Consider the following 13,598-nt stretch of genomic DNA (forward strand, 5'->3'; position numbering starts at 1 on the left):
AATGAAAGCACCAATGTCGGTTCAATATCTGGCGTATCTCATAATAGGGGTCCTAAGGTAGGCGTCTTGGAGCGATGGTAACATGGACACGGGGTTTTACCCAGCTTCGGGATCTCTTGATGAGATAATACCCTACATGCTGCTTTTGATTGTATTCATATGGGTGTAGTACAGAGTACACGTATCTACCACGAGATTGTAGTAATGAATATGAGATTGTCTATTGACTAGCCTGGCCTCGGTTTATATAAGACACCAGAGGCCTAGGGTTTAGGAGAGTCCTTGTCTTGGGCACCAAGTCTTGTGGAGTCTTCCTTGTATGAGGCAGGGGTTGTCCGAACTGGCCCATGAGTATGCGGCCATGGGGGTCCTCGACCCAATCTAACTGATTGGGAGACGACGTGGTGAGTACCCCCTAGTCCAGGACACCGTCAGGTGCCTCCCACGACTGGGTCGACCACCAGCGCCTGTCGCCCAGGGGTAGCTACACGTGTCGGGTGGTCGGACTGGTTGAATGTAATGGGGACTTTTGACCACTTCAGATATCTTGGTGTTGCTGGAGCAACCATGTTCACCTCTCTGTTAATCACCTTCAGTCCACTTTTGCTCTCAATATCTGCAAAAATCACCAAGGTGGCACTGACGTTGGGGTAACCACCGTCATCATCCTTATCTTCTTCTTCCTTCTCGGGCTCTTTATACTTATCACTGGGTTTACTTTCTCGGAAGCTCTGGATAAGGAGTCGACATTGTCAAGTGGTATGCTTGGGGAGAATCAGGTTCCCCTCCTCATCCTTCTTGGTGTGAATATGACACGGCAAATCCATCACATCATTTCCTTCTTGGTCCTTCACCTTCTTGGGGGTCGAGGGCCCTTTAGGTTTCCCTTTGAACTTTCCTTGATTCAACACTGCTGCCTCGGCAGGACCTGCTGCCTCAGCCTTTCGCTTCTGCTTCCGACTGGAATTTCCTCCTCCGGTGTCCTAGGAGACTGTTTTGTGCTTGCCACTCCTGAGTCGGTCTTCCTCTTTGCCATTAGCGTATTTAGTGGCAGTATCCATCATCCGAGTCAAAGACATATCTCCAGTCTGACCGAACTTCAGAATGAGCTCTCTGTAGCGAACGCCTTCCTTGAAGGCACAGACTGCTTGGTGATCTAACACATTCTCCCCTGTGTGGTGCAGAGTGATCCATCTCTGGATATAGTCCCTCAGGGATTCATTCAGTTTCTGCATGCAATGCTACAGCTCCGGTAGACCTGCAGGTCTCTTGCAAGTGCCCTCAAACATTCTGGTGAACACTCGGGCTAACTCATCCCAACTCAAAATACTCCCAGGGGCCAACTGATTCAGCCAAGCTCTGGCAGAACCTTCAAGCATTAGAGGAAGGTGCTTCATGGCCACCTCATCGCTGCCGCCACCAATGTGCACAGCCACTCGGTAGTCTTCGGCCAAGTATAGGCTTCGACTCGCCCGTAAACTTACTGACGCCAGTCACCAGTCTGAAGTTATGGGGAATCTTAGCAGCTCTGATGGCCCTTCCAAAACACTCGGGGCTGGAAAGGTGGACTCTGCCTCCACTGGGTCTGTCCCGATCCAGCCCTTCTTTGTATGCTCTGTTCCGATCGACCAAACCTTGCACAAGGACGGACCATGCGTCAAAGCCAGGCTCTCTGGGGTCGACTGGAACCCTGTGGTCGTTCCCATACGGACGCTTGTCGTCATTGCGCCGGGGCGCGTATGACCCGTCCCTCGGAAGGGGCGAAGGCGCTCGACGGTAGTTGTCACGGGCGTACTCACGATCATATTCGCCATGAGCTCTTCCCAGGTACCGATCCTGGCGGTGATCACGGCCTCCATGTCGCAAAGGGGGCCTAGGACTGTGAGCCAACTGGACGGTATCTGCTCTCACTGATCTGCTGTGGATTCTGTTCCACGACTCGAACACAGCGGAGTTCTGGTCTCCCGCTGCTCGGAGCAGCATTCTGATCTGCTCCAAGCCTCTTCCACCCTCCAAACGAGACGGCTGAATAGACTGCAATACATGTAGCGGCTGCCAAATTATGAATCGGTGTACAGAATACCCGAGTTTCCGGTGGGAACAACTGTCGTGGACACCGACTAGACTCGGGAACCAGTCAACAGGCACGCTCATCGAGAGAATGTTGGAGATTCTCCAGACGAGTGCGCTCAGCCAGAGTGGCCAGGCGCACCGCCTCCAAGGCCCGGGCCTCGGTGGTTTCCCCTATGATGGGGGTCCGAAGAGCCTCCACGTTGCGGTGGTGCAGCTCCTCCCTCTGCTGCGAGCTGAGAGGTTGGGGTTGGTACTCTTCATGGTCGAGTGATGGACCAACGCTTCTGCCGCCGTCGCCGCTGCGACGGAAGCCAGGTGGACCGCGATGAGAGTCGACCATGGGGACCTCTGCCGCGGGGTCACAACTCCTGCTCTTAGAAAAGGTATGTGCGAAATCAGTCGACAGGTTGACCGATCCGCGAGAATACATGTCGGGCTCAATCGCCACGACTTGGGGGGTGAAGTCCTGATGAGCCACCGTGTGTCTCACCCATCGCTGGAGTCGTGAAACGACCAGACCACTTGCGGCGGCATCCAGCGGAGTGAGTCGACGATGCGATGACCGACTGGTACGGTGAAGATGGCTGCCGGAGGAGGACGCTGCAGGAACTCGCGCGGAAGTGCACCGAACCACGAGCCAGGAGAGCCTTGACGTCGAGGGGGGCTTCCTGGAGCCAAGCAGAGTCGTCGGCGACGAAAGTGAGCGCGTCGAGTCGGAACTTGCGGCCCATGACCAAACCACCACCGGAAACCATGCTGATGAAGATCAAAGAAAATGCAACCTCGTCGGAAGTTGCTAAGACGCTTTGCCCCGAGGTGGGCACCAACTGTCGTGGTACTAAGTCTGACAGTAAGTATAGGGGGTACAAATGAGGAGGCAAGGTCCTAGCTACGACAAGGTTGTACGCAAGTGTTTACGAGTTCAGGCCCCTCTCGGAGGAGGTAAAAGCCCTACGTCTCGGTGCCCAGAGGCGGTCGACTGGATTATATGAGTGTGTGTTACAGGGGGTGCGAACCCCTGTCCTAGAGGAGGGGGGTGGCTTATATAGAGTGCACCAGGACCCCATCCACCCCCGTTACAGAGGGTTCAATGTACATAAAGATGGGACGTTATTGGTAACGCCAGCCTTAAGTGACTTAAATGACTTTAAGGACTACGGAGTGAATGCTTACCCGTTGCTGTTCTGAGTGACTCCTGGTCTTCAGTAGGTCGAGTGGTTTCCTGTATGGTCGAGTGATTGACTGGTCGTGTGACTTCAGGAAGGAGGGATACCCGAGTGGTTGATTGGTCAAGTGGATCACACTCGACACCTTTATTGGGTACTCCCTGTTGTCTCTTGAGCTTCTTTGCTTCTAGGGTAGGGGTAGGGCGTATAGGTCAGGCCTATGACCCTACCCTAGCTTGTATCATCATCAGCGCCCCCATTCCTTCTCCTACTCCCTCTCCTTCCCCCTTTCCCCTTCGATAGAAGGACAGGGGGGGCGAATCCTACTAGGAGCACAAGTGGGACTCCTCCCACTTGGGGTGTGCCTAGGTCTGGCCTCCTCTCCCTCCCTCCTTTATATACGGGTGAAAGCACAAGTGCTCCCTGGGTGATTTTGGTAATTAATGTCAACATATCTCTTGTTGCACTAATACCTTTACCTAGTATGTTTCAGATAAGTTCAACAATGGAGTGGCATGGACTAGAGGAAGTGGATCCCTCAAAATACTAAGGACAAAAGGATTGGCTCAAGCTCAAAGCACAAAATTCTACATTTTCCATTTTAGTGATCCAAGATCACATTGAGTCTATAGGAAAAGCCAATACTATCAAGGAGGAATGAGGTGTTGCTTAATGAGGTTCTTGCTCAAAATGCTTAGTGATATGCTCCAAAACCCTCAACTACTTTCTCACATCCACCTATGACCTAAACCAAAAGTCAAACTCGGCCCCACCGATTCTTTCTATCTGGCGCCACCGAGTTCAGATGTCATAGCCACTGGCACAAACCCTAGTCAAATCAGTCTCATCGATAGGGATCTCGGTCACACCGTGATGGGATTGTAATCTCTCTGGTTCCATTCATAACATTTCGGTCTCACCGAGATTAGCGATCAGTCCCACCGAGAATGCAATGTAAACTCTCTGTTTCCCTTTCATAACGTTTCGGTCCCGCCGAGATGAGCGAATCGGTCCCACCGAGTTTGCCTGACCAACTCTCTGGTTAGCTTATTACCAAAATCAGTCTCACCGAGTTTGTGTAATCGGTCTCATCGAGTTTGTGTAATCGGTCTCACCGAGATTACGTTATGCTCTAACCCTAACCATATCGGTCCCACCGAGTTGACATGTCGGTCCCACCAAAAATCCTAACGGTCACATTATTAGCTATATCGGTCCGACCGAGTTTCTCAATTCGGTCCCACTGAGATTGGTAAGTTGTGTGTAACTGTTAGAATTTGTGTGGAGGCTATATATACCCCTCCACCCCCTCTTCATTCGTGGAGAGAGCCATTAGAACATGCCTACACTTCCAACTTACATTTTCTGAGAGAGAACCACCTACACTTGTGTTGAGGTCAAGATATTCCAATCCTACCATATGAATCTTGATCTCTAGCATTCCCCAAGTTTCTTTCCACTCAAATTCTCTTTCCACCAAATCCATATCCTGTGAGAGAGAGTTGAGTGTTGGAGAGACTATTATTTGAAGCACAAGAGCAAGGAGTTCATCATCAACACACCATTTGTTACTTCTTAGAGAATGGTGTATCCTAGATTGGCTAGGTGTCACTTGGGAGCCTCCGATAAGATTGTGGAGTTGAACCAAGGAGTTTGTACGGGCAAGGAGATCGCCTACTGCGTGAAGATCTACCCCTAGTGAGGCAAGTCCTTCGTGGGCGACGGCCATGCTGGGATAGACAAGGTTGCTTCTTTGTGGACCCTTCATGGGTGGAGCCCTTCGTGGACTCGCATAGCCGTTACCCTTCGTGGGTTGAAGCCTCCATCAACGTGGATGTACGATAGCACCACCTATCGGAACCACAACTCAAAAATCTCTGTGTCTCCAAATTGCGTTTGCACACTCCAATCCCAACCCTTTACATTCTTGCAAGTTGCATGCTTTACTTTCCGCTGCTCATATACTCTTTGCATGCTTGCTTGATATGTATTATGATTGTTAAACTTGTGCCTAAACTCCACTTCAACTTAAAGAAATTAAAAACTGCAACTTTTCTTGCTTAGTGTCTAATCACCCCCCCCCCCTCTAGACACCTCTTCTCGATCCTTTCAATTGGTATCAGAGCATTGGTCTCCATTGCTTTGGTTTAGTCACCATTGGAGGAAGATGGATGAGTCTACTTTGGGGAGTCTTAGACATAGAGTGCCGATACTTGATGGAGAGTACTTTCATGATTGAAAAAATGAGATGCTTGTGATTTTCAATCAATATCATTTGAACAAGTACATTACTAGCCCTTGTGCACCTCATGTTGATCCTATGCATCCTACCCTTGATGAGTCAATTGACATGATTCACAATCTTAGAACTGTTAATCTTATCACTAGAGACTTGCCTAGAAACTTGATTGGACGTTTGCCTACTCTTGACTGTGCCTACACTATATGGAAATTTCTTGAGGAACGATTTCCAAATTATTCCTTGCAAAATCTAGATGAAATTCTCCATAAATCTATTGCCTTGAGTAAGATGAATTCCAATGATCCTAAGTTTGGTGATTGTCTATTTGAGCTTACAAATCTTATGCGTGCCAAAGGAGAAGTTGGAATTATTAGTGATATAATCTCCGAAGCCATTAGAATTCATAAAGATGACTATTGTCAAAATCATTTGTCTAACGAATCACCCTCTCTAGGAATCGATCCACCACATGACAATGTTGAACATGGATACTATGACGAGGATGATGATGAGGACTTTGATCTTGATGATGCAATGAGACACTTTGGTCTTATGGAGAATCTTCGAGGATACATGGCAGGGGGAAAGGAATGGGTTCTTGATAGTTGATGTATTTATCACATGACCGGAGATAAAGATATGTTTCGTGAGCTTGCTGAAAACAACAGCCCTCAAAAGTATGTCACTTTTGGTGATAACTCAAAAGGTAAGGTAGTTTGCCTAGGTAAGGTGGCCATCTCACATGATAGCTCCATACAAAATGTCATGCTCATTGAATCTCTTGGATACAATTTACTTTCAGTATCTAGACTTGTTGATTTCGGTTTCAACGTCCTATTTACTGAAGTAGATTGCCAAGTGTTTCGTAGAGATAATCATAAAATGGTCTTTACCGGCATTCGTAGAGGTGATCTTTACATTGTTGATTTCACTAAGAAGGCTCAACCTAGAACTTGCTTTATTGCTAAATCCTCTAAAGGTTGGTTATGGCATAAATGATTAGGTCATGTGGGCATGCGAAACCTTGACAAGCTTATTAAAAATCACATCCTTGGCGTTGACGATGTCATATTTGATAAGGATAGACTTTGCAGTGCTTGTCAAGCAGGTAAACAGGTTGGAGGAAGACATCCCGTGAAGAACATCATGACCACAAGGAGGCCACTTGAGCTACTTCACATGGATCTCTTTGGTCCCAACGCCTACAGAAGTCTCGGTGGAAACTCATTTGGTCTAGTTATAGTTGATGATTTTTCAAGATTTACGTGGGTGTTCTTTCTCGATGATAAATTGCAGGTCCAAAAGATCTTCAAAAACTTCACTAGGAAGGCCCAAAATCAATTTGAAGTGAAGATCAAGAAGGTTCGGAGCGACAATGGAACGGAGTTCAAGAACGCAAATGTGGACACCTTTCTTGACGAAGAAGGGATTTCACATGAGTTCTCAGCTATGTACACACCTCAACAAAATGGAGTTGTTGAGAGGAAGAACCGGACGCTCATCGAAATGGCGAGAACGATGCTTGATGAGTACAAGATGCCAAAGCAATTTTGGGCAGAAGCGGTTGAGACAGCTTGTCATGCAACAAATCGCTTATATCTTCACAAGCTACTCGGCAATACGGCATACGAGCTCCTCACCGGTAACAAACCCCAAGTTGGATACCTTCGAGTATTCGACTGAACGTGCTACATTCTTGATAAGCATCATCGTTCTGACTTTTCTCCCAAGTCTCATGAAGGTTTCCTACTTGGTTATGGCTCAAACTCTCACACTTACCGTGTCTACAATAATTTCACCCAAAAGGTTGAAGAGACGGTAGAGGTGAAGTTTGATGAATCTAACGGCTCACAAGTAGAGAAATTGCCAATTGATGTAGGAGACAAAGATCCCTCGAAAGCAATCCAAGACTTGTCTATTGGCAAGATTCGTCCAACGGAGGTGAAGGAGAGTACCTCGTCTATCCAAGTGGAAGCTTCTACCTCACAACAAGGTGAACCAAGAGTTGATATGGAAGCATCCACAAGTGGGACACACCAAGACTAAGAAAATGAGGAAGTACACCAAGATGAACATCAACAACCTCCTTCTCCATCACGACAAGAGAACGACAACGTCAACAACAATGAAGAAGACCAAGAAGAAGAACAAGATGAAGAAGATGTTCCACCAAGATCCAAGCAAAGGCTTTCATGAGTTCAAGCAAGAGTTGCCAGAGACCATCCCGTCGAGCAAATCTACAATGATATCGAAACCGGGAGAATCACTCGCTCTAAAACTCGTTTAGCTAACTTTTGTGAACATTATTCGTTCATCTCTAGCATTGAACCTATGAAGGTTGAAGAAGCATTGGAAGATCCGGATTGGATAAACGCCATGCATGAAGAGCTACACAACTTTGAGAGAAACCAAGTTTGGACATTGGTTGAGAAGCCCGACAACAACCACAACATCATCGATGCCAAATGGGTGTTTCGCAACAAGCAAGATGAAGATGGGCAAGTAGTTCACAACAAAGCATGTCTCGTCGCCCAAGGCTACACTCAAGTCGAAGGTATGGACTATGGTGAGACATATGCCCCTGTTGCTAGACTTGAGTCCATTCGCATCTTACTTGCCTATGCTAATCACCATAATATCACCTTGTACCGAATGGACATTAAAAGTACTTTTCTAAATGGTGAAATAGAGGAGGAAGTTTATGTTAAGCAACCTCCCGACTTTGTCAATCCTAAGAAACCTAATCATGTTTACAAACTTAACAAAGCTCTTTATGGTCTTAAACAAGCTCCTAGAGATTGGTACAAATGCTTGACCAAGTTCCTTATTGAAAAAGGCTTTGAAATTGGCAAAATTGATTCAACTCTTTTCACTAAAAGGGTTAATAGAGAATTGTTTGTGTGCCAAATTTATGTCGATGATATTATATTTGGATCAACTAACCCTCATTTTAGTGAGAAGTTTGGAAAGCTAATGTTGGAGAAGTTTGAGATGTCTATGATGAGTGAACTCAAATTCTTTCTCGGTTTGCAAATCAAGCAAACTAAGGAAGGAACCTTTGTCTCTCAAATGAAGTACACCAAGGACTTATTCAAGAAGTTCAATATGCAAGAATGCAAAGGTATGACTACACCCATGCCTACTAATGGACATCTTGATTTGACCAAAGATGGTGAACCGGTTGATCAAAAGGTTTATCGCTCTATGATTGGTTCATTGTTTTACCTATGTGCTTCACGTCCCGATATCATGCTAAGTGTGTGCATGTGTGCATGATATCAAGCTGCTCCTAAAGAATGTCATCTTAAGGGTGAAAAGGATAGTGAGATACTTAATTCATACACCAAATTTTGGCATTTGGTATCCAAAGAGGGCATCTTTTGATCTTGTTGGCTACTCCGACTCGGACTATGCCGTGACAAGGTTGATAGAAAGTCCACTTCGGGTACTTGTCAATTTCTTGGTAGATCTCTTGTGTCTTGGTCTTCCAAGAAACAAAACTCGGTATCATTATCCACCGCCGAAGCAGAATACATTGCCGTTGGTTCATGTTGTGCTCAATTACATTGGATGACCCAGACTCTTAAGGATTATGGGATATATATGAAACATGTTACATTACTTTGTGACAATGAAAGTTCTATCAAGATTGCTCACAATCCCGTGCAACACTCTCGAACTAAGCATATTGAAGTTCGACATCATTTCATTCGAGATCATGTTGCCAAAGGGGACATTAATCTTAAGCATGTTCGCACCGATAAATAATTAGCGAGTATATTCACTAAACCACTTGATGAGAAAGTATTTTGTAGGTTGAGAGGTGAATTGAACATCATTGATGCTTCAAACTTGGAGTAGGAACTCCATTTGGATACATGCAAGGCATGAGCCTATGACCAATCCTTGATATTTCTCTTATGATGATAATCTTATGTCTCGGATATATTTGCACCTTGCATGTCATGTAACCCTTGTAGGTACTTGGATAAATCTAAATATATGAGATTGCAACTCACTCACATCTTGAGCAATCTCTACATCACCAAGTCTCTACACAACGGTGGTTGAAGACAAGGGGCACGGAATCATTCAAACATATCCTTTGACAAATTCTATTTTGAACTTTATGATTGTCATATTGGATACACAAGTGCTCTTTCTTGCAAAAAAACCTAACCCATGTAGGAAGATGAACTCACACTCCAAGTGGTGCTCCCAACTCTTGATGAGCCACGTCAACTTTGAGCATCCACACAAGTTCAACTACATGATCATGATCAATACCACCACCCAAGGTATGTTATTCCATCTTAGGGAAGCTTTACTCCAAGACATGAGTCAAAGCAACTCAACAAGATGAGAATACATCAAAATGCTTAAACGAAAAATGGTAACCCCATTTTGAGCTTAAACGATGAGTATGACCTATGATCAAGTGATCTCACGTGACTCCTAAGTCAATATACTCTAACATAGGTGACTTTGTCACCGACCAATTCTAGATGAAGTTCTCTCGTGTTCTTTTCTATGCTCTTGCATTTGTCCCATGCATATTCGTTTCCTCTTTAAAAAAAACTTCATCTAGATTCCCTTATGTTTTCCTTTTCTGTTCTGCATTTCCTGCATCCAATTCCTTGCAAATCGTTGTGAGATCTTACTTGACTAGTGAGCTGAGGTGACAATTGTTTTCTCTGAAATGAACTCGGTAACACCGGCCTGTTATTTTCGGTCCCACCGAATCCTTTTGGTGCAACCGAAGCATACAACTCGGTGCCATCGATTTCACAACAGGAAAAACAGCTTGCCACTTGTTCTTGTGTTTCTTTGATCCAGCTCCACTCAATGAATCTTGTCCTCTACCAGCATCACATTCATCTTCCTGGTTTGTTTTGGGTCTCAAGGACCAAACCCTCCTGTAACAAAATTCCAGAAGGACCCTTCTTGGAAATTGATGTCAAAGGGGGAGAGAAAGATCACATCAAAGCTTTATCATATCTATAGGGGGGGGGGAGAATACTCAAGGAGTCATATCTATAGGGGGAGAGAATACTCAAGGAGAGAGAGTAATCTTCAAGGACCCCAGATGCCTGGTGATTCAAGAGGAGAGAAGTCACATGTCTTTAAGAGGGGAAAAGACATGTTCATATTTATTTGTCTGCATTAGCTCTGTTTTCTTTTTTTGAGCTCTGATTTTCTGATTCCCTATCTTCTCCCAGTATTCCATGCAAGACATCTAAGGGAAGGAAATCATTGAATTCATTGCACATCTTTACCTTCGGGGACATATCTGTATCAAATGGAGTACTCAGTACTCACTCTCTACATGTCATCCCAGTCTTGGTACTCTTGTGGTTTCTTTTGTTTGCTCTGGCTAGTAGGTGCATCTGTGTTATCTAACCTTGTTTACGCAGGTTCATTCCATCCAAACCAACTCAAGACCACAAGGTAAGTATATGTATCATAGTCATGTGTATGAAGATCTCTTGATGATGCATACTGTTTGCAAGAGGGACTCATGAGCATGAAGGTACATTTCCCATATTCACATCTTTTGCTCTGATGCATATAGCCAAGATACATGTAACACATTGTCTTCTCTGTCATGCTTATGCATTCACATGCTCCTATATTCCATATTTACATGATTGCATACATGTAGGGGGAGCCTATGCAAGTTACATGTCTTTCCAAAGCTTTACTTATTATTCTCTATATCTTTATCTAAAGCTTTGATGTATGTTGTCAGCAATTACCAAAAAGGGGGAGACCGAAAGCACAAGTGCTCCCTGGGTGATTTTGGTAATTAATGTCAATATATCTCTTGTTGGACTAATACCTTTACCTAGTATGTTTCAGATAAGTTCAACAATGGAGTGGCATGGACTAGAGGAAGTGGATCCCTCAAAATACTAAGGACAAAAGGATTGGCTCAAGCTCAAAACACAAGACTCTACATTTTCCATTTTAGTGATCCAAGATCACATTGAGTCTATAGGAAAAGCCAATACTATCAAGGAGGGATGAGGTGTTGCTTAATGAGGTTCTTGCTCAAAATGCTTAGTGATATGCTCCAAAACCCTCAACTATTTCTCACATCCACCTATGACCTAAACCAAAAGTCAAACTCGGCCCCACCGATTCTTTCTATCCGGCGCCACCCAGTTCAGATGTCATAGCCACTGCCACAAACCCTAGTAAAATCGGTCTCATCGATAGGGATCTCGGTCACATCGAGATGGGATTGTAATCTCTCTGGTTCCCTTCGTAACATTTCGGTCTCACCGAGATTAGCGACCGGTCCCACCGAGAATCCAATGTAAACTATCTGTTTCCCTTTTGTAACGTTTCGGCCCCACCGAGATGAGCGAATCGGTCCCACCGAGTTTACCTGACCAACTCTCTGGTTAGCTTATTACCAAAATCAGTCTCACCGAGTTTGTGTAATCGGTCTCACTGAGATTATGTTATGCCCTAACCCTAACCATATTGGTCCCACCGAGTTGACATGTCGGTCCCACCGAGTTGACATGTCAGTCCCATCGAAAATCCTAACGGTCACATTATTTGCTATATCGGTCCGACCGAGTTTCTCAATTCGGTCCCACCGAGATTGATAAGTTGTGTGTAACGGTTAGAATTTGTGTGGAGGCTATATATACCCCTCCACCCCCTCTTCATTCGTGGAGAGAGCCATCAGGACATGCCTACACTTCCAACTTACATTTTCTGAGAGAGAACCACCTACACTTGTGTTGAGGTCAAGATATTCCAATCCTACCATATGAATCTTGATCTCTAGCCTTCCCCAAGTTTCTTTCCACTCAAATCTTCTTTCCGCCAAATCCATATCCTATGAGAGAGAGTTGAGTATTAGGGAAACTGTCATTTTCAGCACAAGAGCAAGGAGTTCATCATCAACACACCATTTGTTACTTCTTGGAGAGTGGTGTCTCCTAGATTGGCTAGGTGTCACTAGGGAGCCTCCAACAAGATTGTGGAATTGAACCAAGGAGTTTGTACGGGCAAGGAGATCGCCTACTTCGTGAAGATCTACCCCTAATGAGGCAAGTCCTTCGTGGGCGACGACCATGGTGGGATAGACAAGGTTGCTTCTTCGTGGACCCTTCGTGGGTGGAGCCCTCTGTGGACTCGCGCAGCCGTTACCCTTCGTGGGTTGAAGTCTCCATCAATGTGGATGTACGATAGCACCACCTATCAGAACCATGGCTCAAAAATCTCCGTGTCTCCAAATTGCGTTTGCACACTCCAATCCCAACCCTTTACATTCTTGCAAGTTGCATGCTTTAATTTCCGCTGCTCATATACTCTTTGCATGCTTGCTTGATATGTATTATGATTGTTAAACTTGTGCCTAAACTCCACCTCAACTTAAAGAAATTAAAAACTGCAACTTTTCTTGCTTAGTGTCTAATCACCCTCCCTCTAGACACCTCTTCTCGATCCTTTCAACGGGGGCGCTTGGAAACACACCAATTGCTCCAAGCCGTGTGCGGTGCCTGAGGGAGTCCTGGATTATGGGGTATCCGGACAGCCGGACTATATACATCATCCGGACTATTGAAGCATGAAGATACAAGACTCAAGACTTCGGCCCGTGTCCGGATGGGACTCTCCTTTGCGTGGAAGACAAGCTTGGCAATTCGGATATTATGTTTCCTTCCTTGTAACTGACTCCACATAAACCCTAGCCCTCTCCGATGTCTATATAAACCGGAGACAATGGTCCTTAGAAGGCCGATCACAATTACAATCATACCATCATAGGCTAGCTCCTAGGGTTTAGCCTCTACGATCTCGTGGTAGATCTACTCTTGTACTACTCATATCTTCAATATTAATCAAGCAGGAAGTAGGGTTTTACCTCCATCGAGAGGGCCCGAACCTGGGTAAACATTGTGTCCCTTGCTTCCTATTACCATCAGCCTAAGACGCACAGATCGGAACCCCCTACCCGAGATCCGCCGGTTTTGACACCGACATTGGTGCTTTCATTGAGAGTTCCTCTGTGCCGTCGCTTCAAGGCTTGATGGGGTCTTCAATCGTCAATGACACGGTCCAGGGTGAGACTTTTCTCCCCAGACAGATCTTTGTGT

Source organism: Triticum aestivum, chromosome 2B (assembly GCF_018294505.1).
Source record: "Triticum aestivum cultivar Chinese Spring chromosome 2B, IWGSC CS RefSeq v2.1, whole genome shotgun sequence".
Lineage (NCBI taxonomy): Eukaryota > Viridiplantae > Streptophyta > Magnoliopsida > Poales > Poaceae > Triticum > Triticum aestivum.